This window comes from Hesperophylax consimilis, chromosome 24 (assembly GCF_061612785.1).
Source record: "Hesperophylax consimilis isolate HC1 chromosome 24, BYU_Hcon_1.0, whole genome shotgun sequence".
NCBI classification, from domain to species: Eukaryota; Metazoa; Arthropoda; class Insecta; order Trichoptera; family Limnephilidae; genus Hesperophylax; species Hesperophylax consimilis.
Window position 1 is genome coordinate 11,694,455 of NC_142859.1, and position 20,639 is coordinate 11,715,093.

General features: G+C 34.9%; 1 non-coding gene across 1 annotated transcript; it reads left to right on the top strand.

Moving 5' to 3' along the window:
* Positions 1-4,172: 4,172 nt before the first annotated feature.
* On the top strand, positions 4,173-4,281 carry LOC149411918 (small nucleolar RNA SNORD90). Its single transcript, XR_016304737.1, has one exon. It is a non-coding gene; the product is annotated as a small nucleolar RNA SNORD90 (small nucleolar RNA).
* The last annotated feature ends 16,358 nt before the right edge of the window (positions 4,282-20,639 follow it).

The window sequence follows — 20,639 nt, forward strand, 5'->3', positions numbered from 1 at the left end:
GTGGCATAGAGCATAATATACTCTCTTTAGATCTGTAGTTGACAAGATATTTCGTAATTTTTTGAAAAAATAGATGAGTTTTGTTAGCTTTTTTGAGGTTCCTTCGATGTGTGCATCCCAATGAAGTTTATCGTCAATTACGATCCCAAGATATTTAATTGTTTTAGTTTGGACTATATGCGGGCAAGAACATTGCGGATATCTGTTTAGATATTCATGTAATGTGAGTGTATGCTCATTCGTTGGTTGACCTCTTTTGTTTTTAGAGAATGTTAGATATTTAGTTTATTTAATACCACAGTTATTGTAAACGTACAGAATAATCATTAAATTTCTACACTCTCATAATAATAAAACAAATAGTTATTTGAAAGCTTCATAGCTCATGATAAAAATTAAATGACAAATTTAATGAAGTTTGAAATAGTCAGATAGGAGATTTTTAATAAAATAAAATACTTTTTTTGTTTTAAAACCACGATATTTATTAATTTAAGAACCGACCGGTTTCGCTTTACTTAAGCATCATCAGGGTACAAATTAATACTAAACAAGAAGTACATAATGTGTGCATATATATAACAAAATATAGAGGGAGACAACATGATACAAATATAAGCAACACAAAGACGGTCAAAAAATACATTAACATAAGTGCACAAGTAATGGAAAAACAGCCATTCCATTACTTATTACCCACAGCCATTCCATTACCAAATCTGTTGGTTACTTGTGCACTTATGTTAATGTATTTTATGACCGTCTTTGTGTTGCTTATATTTGTATCATGTTGTCTCCCTCTATATTTTGTTATATATATGCACACATTATGTACTTCTTGTTTATTATTAATTTGTACCCTGATGATGCTTAAGTAAAGCGAAACCGGTCGGTTCTTAAATTAATAAATATCGTGGTTTTAAAACAAAAAAAGTATTTTATTTTATTAAATATGTCAAACCACAAAGTGATTGCTTTCTACAATAATAGGAGATTTTTAATCATATCGTATATTCCTTAGTGAACTATGGTAGTTAAATTTACCGGCCGAGTGGTCCAAAGCAGTGCCGGCTCGTGACTTTTGGGTTACAAGAGTGATAATATTATTAAAAATTGCGTTATTGATGTTGTTGGAGCTGAAAACGATTTTTTATTTTTTTCGAATAATTGATTTTTTGTAAAAAAAATTTTCCAGAAAATCCGCGCGGGGCACGGCTAAATTGAAATTTCCTGAAAATCTTCATACATAAAATCGTTTTCAGCTAAAACAACATCAAAAACGCCATTTTTAATAATATTAGCACTCTAGTACACCCAAAAGTCCAATGGCCAATGGAGAGGAGAGTTGCCCAGAAACAGTCACACGGAGATAGGAATAAGACTGAGGGCAATTAGTCCGACGGCTGGGATGAAGCAGGACGGAAAACAAGCCGAATACTTCTTCGGACAGCTGTTTAAAGTGACGTACCCCACAAGGGAGGAATGGGACACGGTCCCAGGTCCACACTCCAAACAGGAACTAATCTGGTTCACAGACGGGTCCAAGATGGAGGAAGGAACAGGGGCCGGGGTCTGTCTACAGGGATCTAAGAGGGAACTTAGTATACCTCTAGGAATGCACTGCACTGTGTTTCAAGCTGAGATGAAAGCCATCTTAGTCTGCGCACAGGAGAATATGAGTATCGGGTACAGAAATAAGAACATAAACATATGTTCTGATAGCCAGGCGGCCTTAATGGCACTGGAAAGTAACCGATGCGACTCCAGACTGGTGATGGAATGCAGGACTATCCTAATAGAACTGGCGACCATCAATAAAGTAACCCTGCTCTGGGTACCAGGACATAAAGGTATTGAGGGCAACGAGCGGGCTGACGAACTAGCAAGGAAAGGGGCGAAAGCACCACTTGTGGGATCTGAGCCGGCCGTAGGAGTAGCAGCTTGCCACACCAAACTACATATCAAGAGGTGGGTCAAATCCCAACACTGGAAGGAATGGAAGAAGGCACCCGGAATGAGGCAATCTAAAGTACTCATAAACGGACCGGACCCTAACCGAACCAGGCAACTACTCGATATGGACAGAAACTCACTGAGGGAACTGGTAGGACTATTAACGGGACACTGCCATCTCAGGAGACACATGCAACTGTTGGGAGTGGAAAACACCAACATCTGTAGGAAATGTGAAGAGGAGGAAGAGACTCCAATTCACCTATGGTGCTAATGCCCCGCTCTGCTGGGAATAAGGCTCAGATACCTGGGAAGACACAGTGTGGAACCAGAAGACATCGCCACATATCCAATGACAGCCCTGGTGAACTTCATAAAAGGGACCGGGTTACTGGCAAGGGAATGAGGTAAAATGGGAGATAGTACAATGGGCCTATGGCTTAAGTGCTCGCGGGGAACGTAAGTAAACCGCCTCCGACTATAAAAAAAAAAAAAAAAAAAAAAAACACCCAAAAGTCACGAGCCGCGACTGGTCCAAAGTGTCGCATTCAATCCCACCCTTCTTTCGCGGCCTTAATCTTCTTCTAATTATCTTCTCCATCACTGCACAAGCATTATATTCCGCTTATAGTGATGATAGTAGGATGAATTTAAACATCGACAGATATTTCATAATCTGTCTATATTTGTCTTTCATAATAGGTTTTTTTCATAAAACACAGTGTCTGGAAACTACTAATGAAAGCGTGAAACAAGGGAACCTATTTTGCATTTAGAGTAGGTTTTGTTATAAAACTTTTTTTATAAATCAAATCCCAAATTTGAAAAAAATCGGTTAATAATTAATAAACAAGGGGTTAACATCAGCTGTGTAATGTCTTTTATGATACATCGAAGCGTGGACCTGGCAAAAATTGTTTTAACCTTTTAGTTAATAAAAAAAAACAGGAATAAACGTTTTTAAAATTATTCAAAATGTTCAAAGATTTTTTTTTTTTTTTTGGGCTTTCTGTGTGATGTAGATTCAACATTATACCGCTTGTACTACGAGTTATAAATATATCTACTACTGGTATAATTGCTTTGGAATGATTCTTTTGTAGGTACCTTATCGAAGCTTATATAATATATTTATTTGAAAATGTTTAATTTTGGTGACCCGTATTTACCCCAATTTTGAAGGTATAATACTGCTTCTAAGTATAGATAACTACTATGTATTTAATTAATTGAATACTAACGATTGATTATTGAGAGACTGACCAGTGCCAGTGCCAACGGGTCCCCCCCACAAGTCCATGAAAGTCCCAATTATAAACAGATTTCCCCAAATATCTCTTCATTTGTTCCCTTTGGTCGAATGAATTGAGAAATGCTAGTCGCATAATAAGACCGTAACGTAGTTTGAACAGCGAGAGGTTACTTAATAAGTTTATTTTTATTAAACATACTAATTTCAGTTGTTGGTGCATGGGTAAGTTGGTAAGTAATGTGAAATGTTCCTGCGTAACGCTTTACATTATTCAAGTTCAATAAACTTTTAATTTTCAAAATTGGAACTACTTATATCAGACAAGCAATAAGGTAGGTGGTGATAATCTGGCTTGTAAATAGCACAGATCATCAGGGAATATTTTAATTCCCTATGAGAAAAAAATGGATTGATCAATCTATTCACTCTGCAGGAGAAGACAACTTATAACTAGCCACCAAATACATATAAAACAGAAAAACTCACCAGAGAATGGCACTTGCAATTGAGTTTTTCTCCTTGATCTTCAAATTCGGCAGCCATAACGGCAGATCAGCACAAAATATATTTGAATTCGCACTATGAGATTATAAGATCAACCAGCTCTCAAGAGAGTAGAATTATTAATGATGAATCAGCACATTGTAATAATACGCACTGCACATTATTGTGACAAAAAAATATTTTTAATCATTTTTGTCTTAAATAGACCTCTTTTGACAAATGATACAATCCGGATGAATCCAACTGATCAATGCAAAAGGTGACTGGAATTTGTCATCACTTACCTGCAGAGCTAAATCTATCCAAAACTGACCAGAGGTGTCTCTTTTGTCCAGTATATATATTAAAAATTAATTAATTCATATATGTTTATATTTTTAAAACTTAATTCACACTAATTTTATATTAAATTTTAAATTTTAAATCGACTACGTCTCCAGTATGCATCAAGATTGTTTTATGAACACTAAATTTTTAATTTTTTTTAAATTAACTCCACACAGGAGGCCCTGAGGGAAATTATTTTCTTCAGGGCCTCCTGTGTGGAGTTAATTTAAAAAAATTTAAAAATTTAATGGGGATGCTGTGCGGAGGGTCTTTTTGTGGAGAGGAAGGAGTGAACACGGGTCTTGAAGAGTCCCATGTTGTAGGAGGGAGGAAACACAGAGGCCGGCAGTTCGTTCCACAGCCGAGCTGTTGAACTTAAGATCGAATCGTAGAAGCGACCCGTTCTCATGTGACAAATGTCAACCGTGTACAAATGTTGGGCGCGCGTTTGGCGTGTATCCCGACTACGCACCGGTGCCGAAGGGATCAATGACGCTAGTTCCTCAGAGCATCTTCCATTGTAATACCGATAGAACAAGGACAGCATACCTACCTGACGCCTGTGCTCTAAAGATTGCAGTTCGTTTGTTAAGATTGGGGAATCTATCAAACGGACCGCCCGTTTTTGCACAGAGTCAAGGGTTTTTTTCAGGTATTTAGGGGCTCCGGACCAGAGATGGCTGCCAAATTCGACAGTAGGGCGCACTTGCGATTTGTACAGGGTCAGCAGTTGTGTATTACTAAAGTATCTGCGGGCCCTGTACAGTACGCCCAGCTTCTGAGAGGCCAACTTTACTCTGGCTTCGATGGAGCCCCCGTACCTGAGCTGGTCACTTATAGTTATACCAAGCATATCAATGGAAGGCCTGTTCGGAAGATTGCTTCCGTTGAAGGAGACTAGATTATCATTTGGATCCCTTTTAGACGTAATTAGACAGGATTGGGTCTTTGAAACATTAAATTCGACGAGATTATTTTTACCCCAGGAGGAAATACTCTCGAGATAACCGTCCATTCTCTGCTTCAAAGCCCTCCGAGCCGTTGGAGTTTGTGTGCCCTTTGGGGGCTTGTCAAACAAAAAGCTATCATGAACTGTACTGTCATCCGCGTAACAATGAATTGGTGCACATGTCAAAAGGTCATTGATGTGCAACAAAAACAAAGTCGGAGACAAAACCGATCCCTGTGGGACGCCAGCATTTATGGAGTGCGAGGAAGAGGTGAAACCGTCAGCAACCGCCTGAATCGACCTATCCCTTAAAAAGTCAGCAATCCACGTACACAGGGATGCGGGAAGTCCGTAAGAAGGCAATTTGTTGTCAAGTCTTCGGTGCCAGACCCGGTCAAAGGCCTTGGATATGTCTAGTGCGACCGTTTGGGTCTCACCGTGACGTTCGAGGCACCGCCCCCAAACATGCGTCACATACGCGAGAAGATCACCGCACGAGCGGTTCCGCCGGAATCCGTATTGACGGTCGTTGATAATTTTGTTCTTCTCGAGGTATGTGAGCAGTTTGTCGTTGATCACACGTTCCATCACTTTGGACAGAACTGATGTGATCGCTATGGGGCGGTAGTTGGCCGGGTTGAAGCGGTCACCTTTCTTGGGAATAGGGTGAATGACCGTTTTTTTTCCAACCAGAGGGCACAGTGCCACACTTCAGGGACATTTTGAAGAGCTTTTTCAAAACTGGAACTATTTCCGCAGAACACCTCTGCAATACCAGGGCAGGTATTCCATCAGGTCCACTAGCTTTGTTAACATCGAGCCCCCGTATGACGTGGAGTACATCCCGATGCCGGATCCTCAGCTTTTTCATATAGAAGCCGCAGTGAGGAACCGACGGCGGAATAGCACCTCCGTCGTCGAGGATCGAGTTTTCCGCAAACATTTGAACACTAAATTCTAAGCAGACTTATTTCAGTTGTTGGTGAATGGATAAGTTGGTAAATAATGTGAAATTTTTCTGTGTAATGCATAACATTATTCAAGTTCAATAAACTTAAAATTTTCAAAATTGGAACTACTTATATCAGACAATCAATAAGGTAGGCATCAAAATTGTTTAACGTGTGAATAATTCTTCTTCAGAAATGTGTATTTCTTTTGTTTAAAAATTTTACTGATGTTTATAGGACACGTTACAGAGTGGGTCAAATAGAACCCAGTATAAATATTATAGTAAGTAGTTCGACCTCTCTTACATTCCAACTTCTAACTTGTCAAGACGTTAGTCTCTATCTCGGAGTATTTATTGAAGACTACCATATCATCCACAAAAAAAACAAAAGAAATTCAACAACTACCACGTTTTATGTTAAGAACATATTTTTTGATTACTTTATTAAAATTATAAATTACTTTTGTTAAAATATTTCAGGTTTTGACGCTGTAATGGGCATTGATTCAACATTATATTTATATCCACGAAATTATTAAAATAAGTTATTTCGGTGAAAATAATTAATGATTTCTAATAAAATCATCAGACCTGGTATTTCGTTGTGAACATTATACTTGACGTCTGCTACCGCAGAGGGCGCTGGGGTTGGGAAAAATCAACATAACCTGTGTATAGCGCTTGATACAAAGTATACAAATATACGCTGCCAAAACGTAGACACCTCCCCAAAAGTCAAACTAAGCATGCCACACAAAAACCGCACGCATTGGAAATAAGAAAACTTTTTTGCGAATTCTCTTACTAATTTATATTCGAATCCAAGGACTAAATTGGCACTTATTCAAATGATTGTAGTAATAGTATAAGTGTAAAATAAGATTTTGTTCAATTGTAAGGAAATGATTTGTTCCTTTTTGTGAGGTGGTTCTGTATTTTCTTTGTGGCTGTCTTCGCACGGACGCAATGCGCACACGACGCGGCAGTGTGTAAGAGGGAAGGAGCATGCGCAGTGGCACGTGCCAGAGAGAGAAGAAAACAGCAGAATTTCCTCTGTTCAGTTTGAGTTTTGCAGCGGGGGAGTAGTGACGTCATACCGCGGGGTTTTCGCGCCGTGTAAACATTGTTAGAATTAATTGTTTAATTTACACAACTTAACATTGTTTTACATTAAAAACTACTTAAAACACGAATAAAAACATTTTGGTGTAAATAAATTTTTAGCTTTGCGCAGTTTTCTCTCACTTTTTTCCAGTCAGGAATCCATTCAATTAGCGATATTCGTTTGTAAGTTTACAAATTTTGTCGAATTCTATTTTCAAGGCGAATAATTATTAGACATACAATTATCATAATTAATATTAATTTAAAAACTGTGCTCAACAAACTTTAATTATTCTAAAAATCATTCGATCCACGTGGAATTTATATGGTTAATTTCTGAATGAAAATATGTGCATTTAATTTCATTATGAACCTAAAATTTTTCACTAATTTAAAACATAATTATTAATTTTATTTGAAAGCAGACTGTTTACAAAAATCTAACCTAACTTAATAACTTACAACTAACTTAACCTAACCGAAACTAATTAAAAATAAAATAAAAAAATTACAGTTAAACGTGCAGTTCAACAAAACCTACTCCGCTAAAGCAGTAAAACCTCTCGAACCGTGAGTTCTGGCGTCATGAAATTAACATGATATTTTTCAGTTTTCCAGCCCCTACGCCACGCCAGAATTTGTGGAACTTAAGACTATCCATTTATCAGTTTAAAAAATCATTTTATAAAACTTTTTTCAACTTTTCCAGTTATATTTTTTTCCAGAACGTCGCATGACGGTGCGTTTAAAATCTAAATCAGACTTTATTATTTCAACGTAGACTTTCCGTCATTTCTCATTAAGCTGTCAAATTTTTGACGGTGATATGACAATGGCAAAGATTTAATAATTCCTTAAAAGGTTTTTCTTACAATGGAAAGTAATTGACATAATGACAATACCTTTATAGAAACTCATGGAAATGAACAAGATTAAGAAAAATACGCTTGGATGGTTTGAACGTGTTGAATATATAGACAAATGTGTGAATTGGCGAATAAGAAGACGGGGATGCATTAGGAAGATATGGCACGATCAAGCAAATTAAATACTTGAGTCAGGTCATATTAACAGCATAGACTATACAGGGTGTATCGGCACGTACCCGACAAACTTTAAACAGCTATTCCTTAGCACATTTGGAGTAAAAAATGTTATGGGCACTTTGCTGTCCGGTAACATTTTTTTTTAATAAAAAATTTACTATTCATATTTTCACCACATGTCACCAATGTTTTATCCTTTGTCAAAGTTTGAAAACCCGTCTGGCAATATTTTGTTCTAGTTTCGTTGAATAATGTACGTACGTACCTACGTTGGCGCGCTTTTACAATCACAACGAAATGGCACAGCACCATTCGTCTCATTTTTAACTATTATTATTTAGTGTGTACGAAAGAGCGAGGACACTTTTTGACGAACTTGCTAATAACAGCTGTTGAACGCGAGAAACAAGGCAAATGACAGTGACGGAGTGTGGATTTTTTATTTATTTTTTGTTTTTAATGGAAAAAAATGTTACCGGACAGCAAAGCGCCCATAACATTTTTTACTCCAAATGTGCTGAGGAATAGCTGGTTAAAGTTTGTCGGGTACTTGCCGATACACCCTGTATAATGTATAGACTATCTCCCAGGTTCCTCCTATGGTTATGCCTGTGAGGATAGCAATCTTGGTGTTGACCAGAATCAATTCTTATTTTGACTTATTTAGCATCAGTGAAGTTTCCTTTTACCCCTTAGGCCTTTGGCGTATATGTCGGAAGGTCGGAGTGTTTAGTCTTTGCAATAAAATTCAAATAAATGGAACAATTCAAAATGTATCCGATAACTAAAAACTGTCTTGAAAAGGTGTGAATTACGCATTCATATAATTTTACAATCTATTTAAATAAAAATATAAGGACGGGTTGTTTCGGAGAATCTGAACAATTCATCGAATTTCAACGTTCATTTTCAAGTTCTTTCGATTTTTTCAAGTTCTGTTCTTATTTCAGTTTTGTCAAGCAACTAGCCTACAATGATATTAAAACAGAACTTGAATAAGTCTTTCACAGAACCCGAAAATGAACGTTGAAATTTGATGAATTGTTCAAATTCTCCGAAACAACCCGCCCTAAATGTTCGTTTGTTCAAAATCTTAAATCTCTGAAAGTTCTTCAATGATAGCTTTGAAATTTTGACACAACCTTGCATTCGAATAAACGTGTGTTTTTATAAACCTATATTATATTATATGTCCCCTCTGACAGGCAAACAAAACCAACGGAATCTGTTGGAAAAACAAGTTTTTTTTAAACATCGCCATCAGTTGGACGTAAAAGCAACACGCGCTATTGTTTATTTATTTTCACAGACAGCCTGAGCCACAGCAACGCTTGCAGCTTACAGCTAGTAAGAAATAAAAAATTTACTTTAAAAAAATTAAAAATTTTAATGCATTAATAAAAAAGTTTTGAAAATGGCTCACATTTCTTTTTTGATCTAATCACTGAACTAAAATTATTGTTAACGAAAAACACACACTTTATTGGACAATTGTATCATAAACATTACTGTTACCTCATTTTTATTGGTTCAAATAAAAATAATTCATAAAAGTTTTTTAAAAAAATTCTCAAATTGCGGTCAGATACTTTGGTTTCATGATAGTACAGTATAATTTTTTCTGTGGTTAACTTCAAAATTTTAGTATAAAACGTTGCGTTTTATCTTTACAACACCGTTTAGATTATATTTCTAACCACGTCAGTAAGGGACACACGAAAAATTTTATGAGACGGTAAGAGTTGTTCCCAAAAATCGGAATATTAAATACCTACACAATGCTATACATATATTAAATCACATCTACACGGAGAAAATTAACTTATATAAAATAATGCTAATTTAAAAAAATTCTTCAAATTCAAATTTGTATATCAGATACCTACCCCTATACAATGTTAATACATATTAAATAACATCTACACTGAGAAAATTAACTGATATAAAATAATGCTAATTTAAAAAAAACTCTTCAAATTCAAATTCGTATATCAGATACCTACCCCTATACAATTGTAATACATATTGAATAACATCTACACGGAGAAAATTAACTGATATAAAATATTGCTAATTTATGAAAAAATCTCTTCAAATCCAGGCCTTTAACGAATGAATTGACAGATTTCCTAATAAAATATCAGTATATATAGGTACCTACCCATACACAATGATAATACACATTAAATCACATCTACAAGGAGAAAATTAACTCATATAAAATATTGATAATACATCAAAAAATCTCTTTAAATTATTCGTATTTCTGCTAAAAATGGGACTGCAGACCTTTAACGAATGAATTTTTCAACGACAGTTTTCCTAATAAAATTTCATTCTATGTATCAGATACCCTACAGTACCTACACAATGTTAATACATATTAAATAACATCTACACGGAGAAAATTAACTGATATAAAATATTGCTAATTTATGAAAAAATCTCTTCAAATTCAGGCCTTTAACGAATTAATTGACAGATTTCCTAATAAAATGTCCGAACACGTGTTCATAAAAATTCGAATATTTTTACATTTCGTCATTATACAGGGTGTATCGGCACGTACCTGACAGTCCCTACACAATGTTAATACATATTCAATAACATCTACACGGAGAAAATTAACTGATATAAAATATTGCTAATTTATGAAAAAATCTCTTCAAATTCAGGCCTTTAACGAATTAATTGACAGATTTCCTAATAAAATGTCCGAACACGTGTTCATAAAAATTCGAATATTTTTACATTTCGTCATTATACAGGGTGTATCGGCACGTACCCGACAAACTTTAACCAGCTATTCCTTAGCACATTTGGAGTAAAAAATGTTATGGGCACTTTGCTGTCCGGTACCATTTTTTTTTTAATAAAAAAATTATTTTTCATATTTTCACCACATGTCACCAATGTTTTATCCTTTGTCAAAGTTTGAAAACCCGTCTGACAATATTTTGTTCGAGTTTCGTTGAATAATGTACGTACGTACCTACGTTGGCGCGCTTTTACAATCACAACGAAATGGCACGGCACCATTCGTCTCATTTTTGACTATTATTATTTAGTGTGTACGAAAGAGCGAGGACACTTTTTGACACACTTGCTAATAACAGCTGTTGAACACGAGAAACAATGCAAATGACAGTGACGGAGTGTGGATTTTTTATTTATTTTTTGTTTTTAATGGAAAAAAATGTTACCGGACAGCAAAGCGCGCATAACATTTTTTACTCCAAATGTGCTGAGAAATAGCTGGTTAAAGTTTGTCGGGTACTTGGCGATACACCCTGTATAATAACAAGATGAACGCAAAATCATTAACACGTTTTGCGATATACTATAAAAGTGCTGTCACGTTTTTAACAGGATTTCAATAAATCAGAAATACTCACTTTCTCCGTGTGGTGAGGAAAGACAGCAGGGCTGATGGTTCGAGCAATAGCTCAGCGGTTAAGGTGAACTCCCGAATTGCAGAGGATCCCGACAAGTCTAAGTCCCAGTGTGTTATTATAGTTACGTGGGTAGAACGCTCGACTTGTAGTTAAATGATTCGAGCAAGCGGGTACATACCGACATATTTCACTTTCATCAGAAGTTAGCAAAAATGTCTGTACCTACTATTATAAATCTTAAAGACATTGTGACCTTAAAATTCAATTAATTATAGCTGTGAGGCGATAAACAAAAATACTTAAATACACGTGAAAAGTGCCAACAAGAGTTTCGACTGCAGATGGACCATACGAAGATACTGATGATGCATATCTGAATCCAGAAGTAGTACGTATTTAACTTTTTTATTGTTTGTATAATTTTCAAAACGACGTTAAATGAAAATAACAATATGCCATGTTCTTTCAGATATTTGATTAGCGGAGCGCTAAATTAAGATTACTTTTATTTCCAATATCATGAAGTTACGGAATGTTATATTTGTCTTGTAATTCTGTTATTCTAATATGAATTACCTAATCTAACCCAATATAATATAACCTAACCTAACCCAACTAACCTAACCTCACCTTACCTAACCCAACTGAACAAAACCTTATCTAACCTAAACAAAACAAAACATAATCTCATCTAACCCCGCCTAACCTAACCTAACCCCACCTAACCTAACCTAATCCAACCTAACATAACCTTACATAGCAGAATATTACTTAACTAAACCTAACCTAAACTAAGCCATCCTGATCAAAAATGACCTACCCTAACCTAACCTCACCTAACCTAACCACACCTTACGTAACCTAACAGATCATAACCCAACCAAATCTAACCTATCCGATGGCTAACCAATATTACACTGCCAGAATTATACACGGATGAAATTCCACATTAATGCAATTATACTTGGATTAAATTACACCTGGATGGAATTTCACTTGGATGAAATTACACATGAATGAAATTGCACACGGATGGAATTGCACTTGGAGAAAATTATGCACGTATGGATTTACAAACGGCTAAAGTTACACACGGATGGAATTACGCTTGGATGAAATTATAAATCGAAAAGATTCTTAAAGTCATTTACGTGTTGACGTCCCAAAAATATGTTTTTACATGATGGGCTTAAAGAGAGTGTGCTAAATAAATTTCCTATTGTAGGCTAGGTTAAGTTAAGTTTGATGACGTGTGTAATTTAAGTAGATATAATTCTCTTCACGTGTAATTTCATCCATACGTTATTCCGTCCGTTTGTAATTCTGGCATGGTAATATTGATATGCGCGCCTGTGTAATTTCGTAACGCAACCAACCTAAACTAACCCCACAAAACCTATCCTAATCTTACCTCGATTTTCTTAACTTTCATTCTCATTGTTCCGTATTTGCCTTAGTGTAAGCAAGTTAGCGTATCTTGTCGTCTCAATTACACCCTTAATGACAATTTATAAATACCTAAACGCCGCCTGATCCAATATTTATTTCGATCATATTCATGTTCTTTGAATGTCTGTCTTTATCATAAAACGTTTAAATTAAGAATTTACTAGAAAAATAAGAGTTTTTTTTTCATTAACACACAGTACGCCCAGGTGAAAATAATTTTCCTCGTGGCCCATGTCATCTTTTGGGATGCTGTGTGGAGGGTATTTTTTATGGAAAGGAAGGAGAGAAAGTCCTGGGAAGGTAAAATGAATGAGGGTTGTCTAGGAATCTAGGAATCAGTTTGCCCAGGAGTGACAGTCATGTGAATATATCCCTCTCAATGCGGCGCCAGGCGATGAGTCCAGAATCCAGTTGGAGGTCAGTTGGTCAAAGGGTGTCCCCAAAGCTCCTCTCGATCTGGCACACCATGCAGTTGTTGGGCAAGCTTATCCTCACCGATGAACCCAGGTACCCCTGCTAAATCACCAAAGCGAACCACTTGGGTTGACCTTTGGTATAGGTGGTGGTTATCCAATCAATAGTTCCCAGGGTACCCTTCGTATCCTGATGAAGGAACCAACGATTCTGAAACATATATTAAAAACATTGGTCAAAACTGATAATGTATGCATATTTCATGATCAATGAGCAGTATATATTGTTTCATTATTATTCAATTAAAAATAATGTTTCAGAACCACACTGTACTATTTTTTCGTCCAATAAATCTTCGAATAACGCTTCGGAAAAGAGAACTATAAATGCCAAAAGACAACTTTTTCAGAAACATAAAACAATACTTGGCCGATATAAACCAGTCTGCTGCCCGTGTAATATATACTCGTACTTACCATTATTGGGACCGGATATATCTACGGATCAGATACACCGATAATAAAGATATACTCTCAGTTTATTTACGCTAAAATATGTCTGCTAAGATATTATACTGTATATCCTCCATAAATTTAATACCCAATCCAACCATTTATTTTGGTAAATATGGCAAGATTTTTTTTTCTATTTTTTACCATAATGTGAGTTTGGATTTACAAATTAAATTATATGAGGAATAAAAAATACAGAGTGCGCCATAAATCTTAAAGTCTATAATTCGGTTCCATGATAACTCAACACAGTGACAATTCAACACACTTTTAAAGAGTGATATAAAGTCATTCGAAACGATGAATTTTTTTTAACCTAACCTTCATAACCCAGTTAATAAAGTTTTTGTTTCATCACTTTCCATGACTTTATATAACTTTTTAAAGATGTGATGAATTATCATTGTGATGATTTATCCGGTTACCCTATAATTCATTACAAACTCTTTTTTCTTTGAAAAACACATCAATCATATATAATCCTTATATACATGTAATTTTATTGAACAACATTTTTTAGAATAAATCCTTTACAGTTCCAATTCGGGAGGCGGGTTTGGTTACTGCCACCACGGGAACCATTTATTGGATAACCAACACCTCAGCCATGGGTCACTGGGGGTTCTTCACTATGTCGGGCTAAATATCTGACTAGCTAGCCGTTGGCTGGCTTTAAAGATCAGAATAACTTCTTTATTCAACGGCGACCGTTTCACCATTGTTGCCGAGCTTCCGGATAGATAACACTCGAAATAGTCTGGCAACATCGCAAAATGTTTGCAGTTACCCAATCTACTACAACGCCTGTCATGTTTTGCCGCAATGTCTATGGAATGCTAGCGTCAACGCCAATTGACAAGTTTCCCGCCACAGTCCGCACACCGCAAAGTGTGCATTTTTTTGGTTTTGTTATGTTGATTATCAGGTCATTTTAGATAGATTCGTGTCGAATTTATACATTGTTTCTTATTTTGAACACAATCAAATAATTCAGGATGGATCATACAAGCATTCAAATTCATTCGAGCTCTTAAAACTCGCGGCCTTCGCATCACCGCCCTTTCACCTGCTTCTGTAAATCAAAAACCTCGGTATCCATAATAATTCGCAACAAAATTCGACTCACTTCTCCGCTGTCAAACTCGGAATGTTTTGACGCCATCTTTGATTCGAGGAATAGCGCCTAACGTGAGGTTCGAGCACTGATTAGTCAAATCGAACTTTAACCCGAGCGTTAGCGTTATTCAGATATAGTGAAAACGAAAAAATGACTAATCCGCGGATTAGTGCTTAGTCAGAACATAATCAAAGATAGTGAAATACCCCCTAAGTGGTTCGGGTTCATCGGGTGAAGTGTGTACAGGATGCGCCTGCCCATCAGCTGCGTGGCTGCCAGATCGGGAGGTGCTGGTTTGGGGAGACCCTTTGACTTTTTTATTAAAAACAAACAATATATACTTTATAATTCTTGAAAATGTGTTTTTTTTATTTCTAATAAATTATTAATATAATCAATTATAACTCTATATAAAGTAAACTAATCGAAATGCTTTATGGGCTAGTGAGCTTTTCTTTACTTTACTTCGTCAGGATTTTTTTTTCTAATGTCGAAATTATTTCTTGAACAGATAATCAATTTCATTTGATTGTTTTTTTGGCTTGGAGTCTGTATTGTTATGTGACCTTAATTTTCGGTATATATGACACTTCTTGGACTTTTCTCTTGAGTGGTACAAATAATGTTCTTTCAAATTCATTCCATCCAAATTACAATAAATAAATTTCATGAGAAAAACTTTATTAAGTTTTTAAAATTACACAAAATATAGCGTTTACTTTGAAATTACACAACTTTTGTTGTAAATTTTTTTTCCTACTGTTTCGCTTTTACCCAAGCATCCTCAGTGCTGCATCGTTTATAATAGCTAGGTAAGGTTAGGTTATGAAAGGTTTAGGTTAGGTTGGGTTAGGTTAAGCCAGGTTAGGTTGGGTTAGGTTAAGCCAGGTTAGGTTAAGATTAGGTCAGACTAGGTACGTTTGAGAGGTTGGGTTAAGTCAAGTTAGGTTAGAAAAGGCTTAGGTTAAGCCAGGTTAGGTTGAGATAGGTTAGTTTAAGATTAGGTCACACTAGGTATGTTGGAGAGGTTGGGTTAAGTCAAATTAAGTTAGGTTAGGTTAGGAAAGGTTTAGGTTAAGCCAGGTTAAGTTGAGCCAGGTTAGGTTAAGATTAGGTCACACTAGGGTATGTTTGAGAGGTTAGGTTAAGTCAAGTTAAGTTAGGTTAGGTTGGGAAAGGTTTAGGTTAGGTTAGGTTAGGTTGAGCCAGGTTAGGTTAAGATTAAGTCACACTAGGGTATGTTGAAGAGGTTGGGTTAAGTCATGTTAGGTTAGGAAAGATTTAGGTTAAGCCAAGTTAGTTTGAGCCAGGTGAGGTTAAGATTAGGCCACAATAGGGTATGTTGGAGAGGTTGGGTTAAGTCAATTTAGGTTCGGTTAAGTTATATATAGCTATAAGATTAAACCGTGTTTCTAAGTGAACCTTTTTACCTCAGTTCATAGTTTCCCAATGATTTTGAGAAATCCGGAGAAAGCTACTTTTGTCGAGTTTGGTCCTATCGATTTCGCAGTTTCCTTTACCTTTTCTCCTTTCCTCTCTTTACGCACCATTTACTTTACTTTTATGACAAAACTTTGACCATTCTGACGCTTTAATAATAATAAACTATGTCCGTGGATATTTCTCCCTTCGCAGAAAAACAGCAAATTCAATTTAAATTTATTTAATAGTGTATTCGTATAGGTTGCGAAATTTGGAATATAAATCACATAAGGGGGATAAAAAGAACTACATATTTGTAGGAAGTAATGTCATAAGTATTCATTATTCTCAAAGTAATCGCACTCTTTCCTCTGGTCCCTTCGTGTACAATTTATTACAACCGATTTATCTTGCGAGAACGCAGAACCTTTACAAAAATTAACTATATTTTAAATTATTTTGAAGAAATGGATTGCAATCAGTGCCCTGCGTTGCCATAAGTATGATGAGCATAATAAAATTTAATTGAATTGACTCAGCCTAATGAAGACCTATCTTAAGTCAACCGTTTTACATTTCGTATCTCTGTAAATTGTTTGTCCGTTCTGTTTCCGTTTAAAGATGGTGTCTATTTTAATGTTTCATTAAAGATTATTTTTTCAAATTTGAAATCTTAGGTATTTTTTATATATTATTGAACCTAACTGTCTGAATAAAGTTTCATTATAGGATTTTCATTGAGATATTGATCTTTCTTATGACAAATTGTATAATTCCTTATTTGAAAATTTAAAAATAAATTGTATGTAATTAAGTAGGTACATACGATAAAGTTCCTACCTACAAATCTTGTTATTTTTGAGGAAATTTTGGTTTTGATTTATTAAATAAGATAAAATTAGAAATATACTATTTTGGACGCGAGGTTTACTGTTTACTGAACTAGACCAAAGCGCACTTAAAGTGAAAAACACAAAACTGTGCTATATATATATTTTTTTATTGTTGATACATTATTTTACAATATTTCATATTCTAATTCAGTAATGTTGGCCTCTGGTTGTTTACGCGTGCTGAGGCCCCCATTTTATAATATAAACATTTATACATTTTTAAAAAAAAAACAACATTAAAATAAAGATAAATTTAACCTAAAAATAAAGATTAAAAATTAAAATATAATTATCACATTTAAAGAAAAATATTAAAAGAGAATGTAAATCGGCATAAATATGATTTATGTGTTTGTGCGTATTGCGTGTTTTATATATTTTTTTGTGTTGCGTGAATATGTTTTATTCTTTTGGGTTATAGAATTTTGGTAATATTGTCTTTTTGTTCTTTATATCATTTTTTTATTTTGTGTTTGAATTTATTTTTATTTTCCTCAATTTTTGTTTCAAGTGGAAGACTGTTGAATGCTTTAATAGCGTGGTATTTATGGTGTCTTTGTCCAAAGGTAGTGTTTACCGTCGGAGTTTTTATGTTTTCTTTGTACGCTTGTCTGACCGGTCTATTAGTGATATTTTGTGTTTGTTGGGGTTTGTTTTTTTGGTCGAAAATGTAGTTTAGTAGTGTTTTAACATATAATTGGCGTATATCAAGTACATCACAGCTTTTAAATATTTGGTGTGTGTCGGTTAGTTTATGTTTTTTGAGTATTACCTTTAATATCGTTTTCTGTGCGATTTCTATTTGAGTGATAGCTGCGTTTGTTGCTCCTCCCCATATAAATGTTATGTCATTATTATTATAAGTGTTTTTCATTAAAACGAACAATACCCTAAAATAACGTTGGAATCTTAACAACGTAGGTGAAGATACCACGAACAGAAATATGCGACGCGCGGCCATGGTGTATTGGACAGACCCACTTTGAAATTGCCTTTAGTAAATCTCTTAAACAAAGTGGGAATCTTAACGACATAAGTGATGAAGTCGTGTAAAACAATTTTCGGCGAGCGGCCCGGCGTAATGGACAGACCTACGGTCGAATTTGCTCTGACTGGCCACTCACGATTGATCTTTCCTTGGGGTTTATTTTAATTATTTCTGACGAACGTATTACTAAAATATTAGACTTTTCTAGAAGACTTCATCAGGAAGTTATAGATAGAAAAATAAAATGTAGTGCTTACAGCTAAATGTAAATAAAATAAAATATTTGAATAGTAAGGTACAGTCTTTATTAATCTTTAATATAACTAACATATTATAACTAACATATAACTAACATCCGTATCTAAATAAATAAATATATACATATTTTTATTTTATTTTTTTTGTTATGAATTTTTCGTAATTAATTAAAATGTAAACCCCGTCATTAGAGTCTCGTGTCGCCTTATGAAAGGAAACATTAAAATGGAAGCTTAATTACGTTATTTTAAAATTAGCTAATTTCATTTTTTTTTGAATTACGTACCTTTTAAATGTAATTTAATTTTTAAATTATATTTTTACCAAATGTATTAGTGGGTAAGTACCTTTTTGTAAATTCTTACCTTGTGTATATTCCTGTCTGTTTCCTTTTTTGTTTCTTCGTGTTTGTTCTACTAAACCTCCCTTTTTCTATTTGTGTACTGTTTTGTAAGTGAAACTTATAATTTTGATATTAAAATATCAATCTAAAATTGTGCCTATTAACTCCCACCTATGTAACGTAAGTTCCTCTCGTCCTACAATGAGTTTTGTAACTCATCGGGATTGCTCTAGAAAGCAAAAATAAATTAAATACTACGCAAAAACATTTAATCGGGGTGAGCCAAATTAAACCCCCGAGGAACAAATGAGCCCTGGTTTAAGATACCTAAATAATATACATTATCAAAAGCATTATATACATTTTGAAGGTGAATTAACCGATTTAACCTTGTAAATGTAATTTATTTTTTGAAAAAATACACCTTTATTTCAAATGATACACAACATTTGTTAATTGCTCACATTTTTTTTTTTTTTTTAAAAGAAAGACAAACATTCCCAGGTTACGAATAACCCAACAATGTTTGAAAATCTCCTACTACCACCACAGAAAGCCGAAAATGTTGCTTGTGTTGTGATGGAGGACTTAGCCAGCCGAGGAATCGAACACGCGACGCTCGGGTGAGACCCAAGCGCTATGCCCACTCAACCACTGACCGGTCAAATTTAAGGCAATTAAATTTATTTAAGGCAATTATGATTCAAGCAGGAATATTGGTTAATTAAACTTTATGTTTCAAATAAGGCAAGTGCTATTAAAATGAGCTTTCCGTAGCACCATCAACAAAGAATCCTTCCGACAGGTAGCTAGAAGATAGCTATCCCGCTACTAAGCTACGGGGCCCCTGAATATTCAATTTCGTCTCTATAAATACGCTTAACTAGAGGGTTTATTGAAGGTTTACGCTCTAAACCTTAACATAAGCCCTCCGAATGTAGAGCGTAAAACTGTGATGGTTGCGGGAGTGACGAAGAAGCAGAATAATGAAATATTTTTAACAGTTGTACGAATTATATTGTTTAACTAGCTGTATCCCGCCACGCCTTGCTGTGGCTCAGTCTGCCTGTGCAGATAGAGAAACAATAGGGCGTGTTGCTTTTACGTCCATCAGATATCGCTGTTTGAATCTTGTTAGTCCAACAAATGGCGATGTTTAAAAAAAAAAGCATAGTTTTACCTGTCACAGGTGAAATCTATATAATATAGTTATATAAAAACACACGCGTGTTCAAATGCAAAGTTGTGTCATTATTTCAAGTCAATCGATGAAGAACTTTCGGAGATTTAAGATTTTAAACAAACGAACATTAAAATTTGTATTTATCTATTTAAGATAAAAAGATAGATGGTTATGGTTATATTGATCAACCGGAAACAATCAGAAGCCAGCCTATAAGGATGTCAATAATAGAAATCTTTAAGCAGTTAGACGTTCGAAGTATCTATGCAAAACCCATGATGGAAACACTTCACCATCTCAAAAAAGACAAAAGGGCAAACACCTAACATAATAATAAAAAACAGAACAAAGCATATAGAATTTAAGTCAAATATGCCTAAGTGTAATACTACCTTTGAACAAAGAATCTCTGAATTTCTCTCTCTAAAGTTCTGCAACAAACTCCCACATATTGTTGAATCAATTATTAATTACTACATAAAATACAGCAAATCTTGGCTTAAGGAATTATTTGAAAAACAACGTCATGGAAGTTATAGAAAATACTTAGCCACAATTTTATTTTTATTTTTATTGTT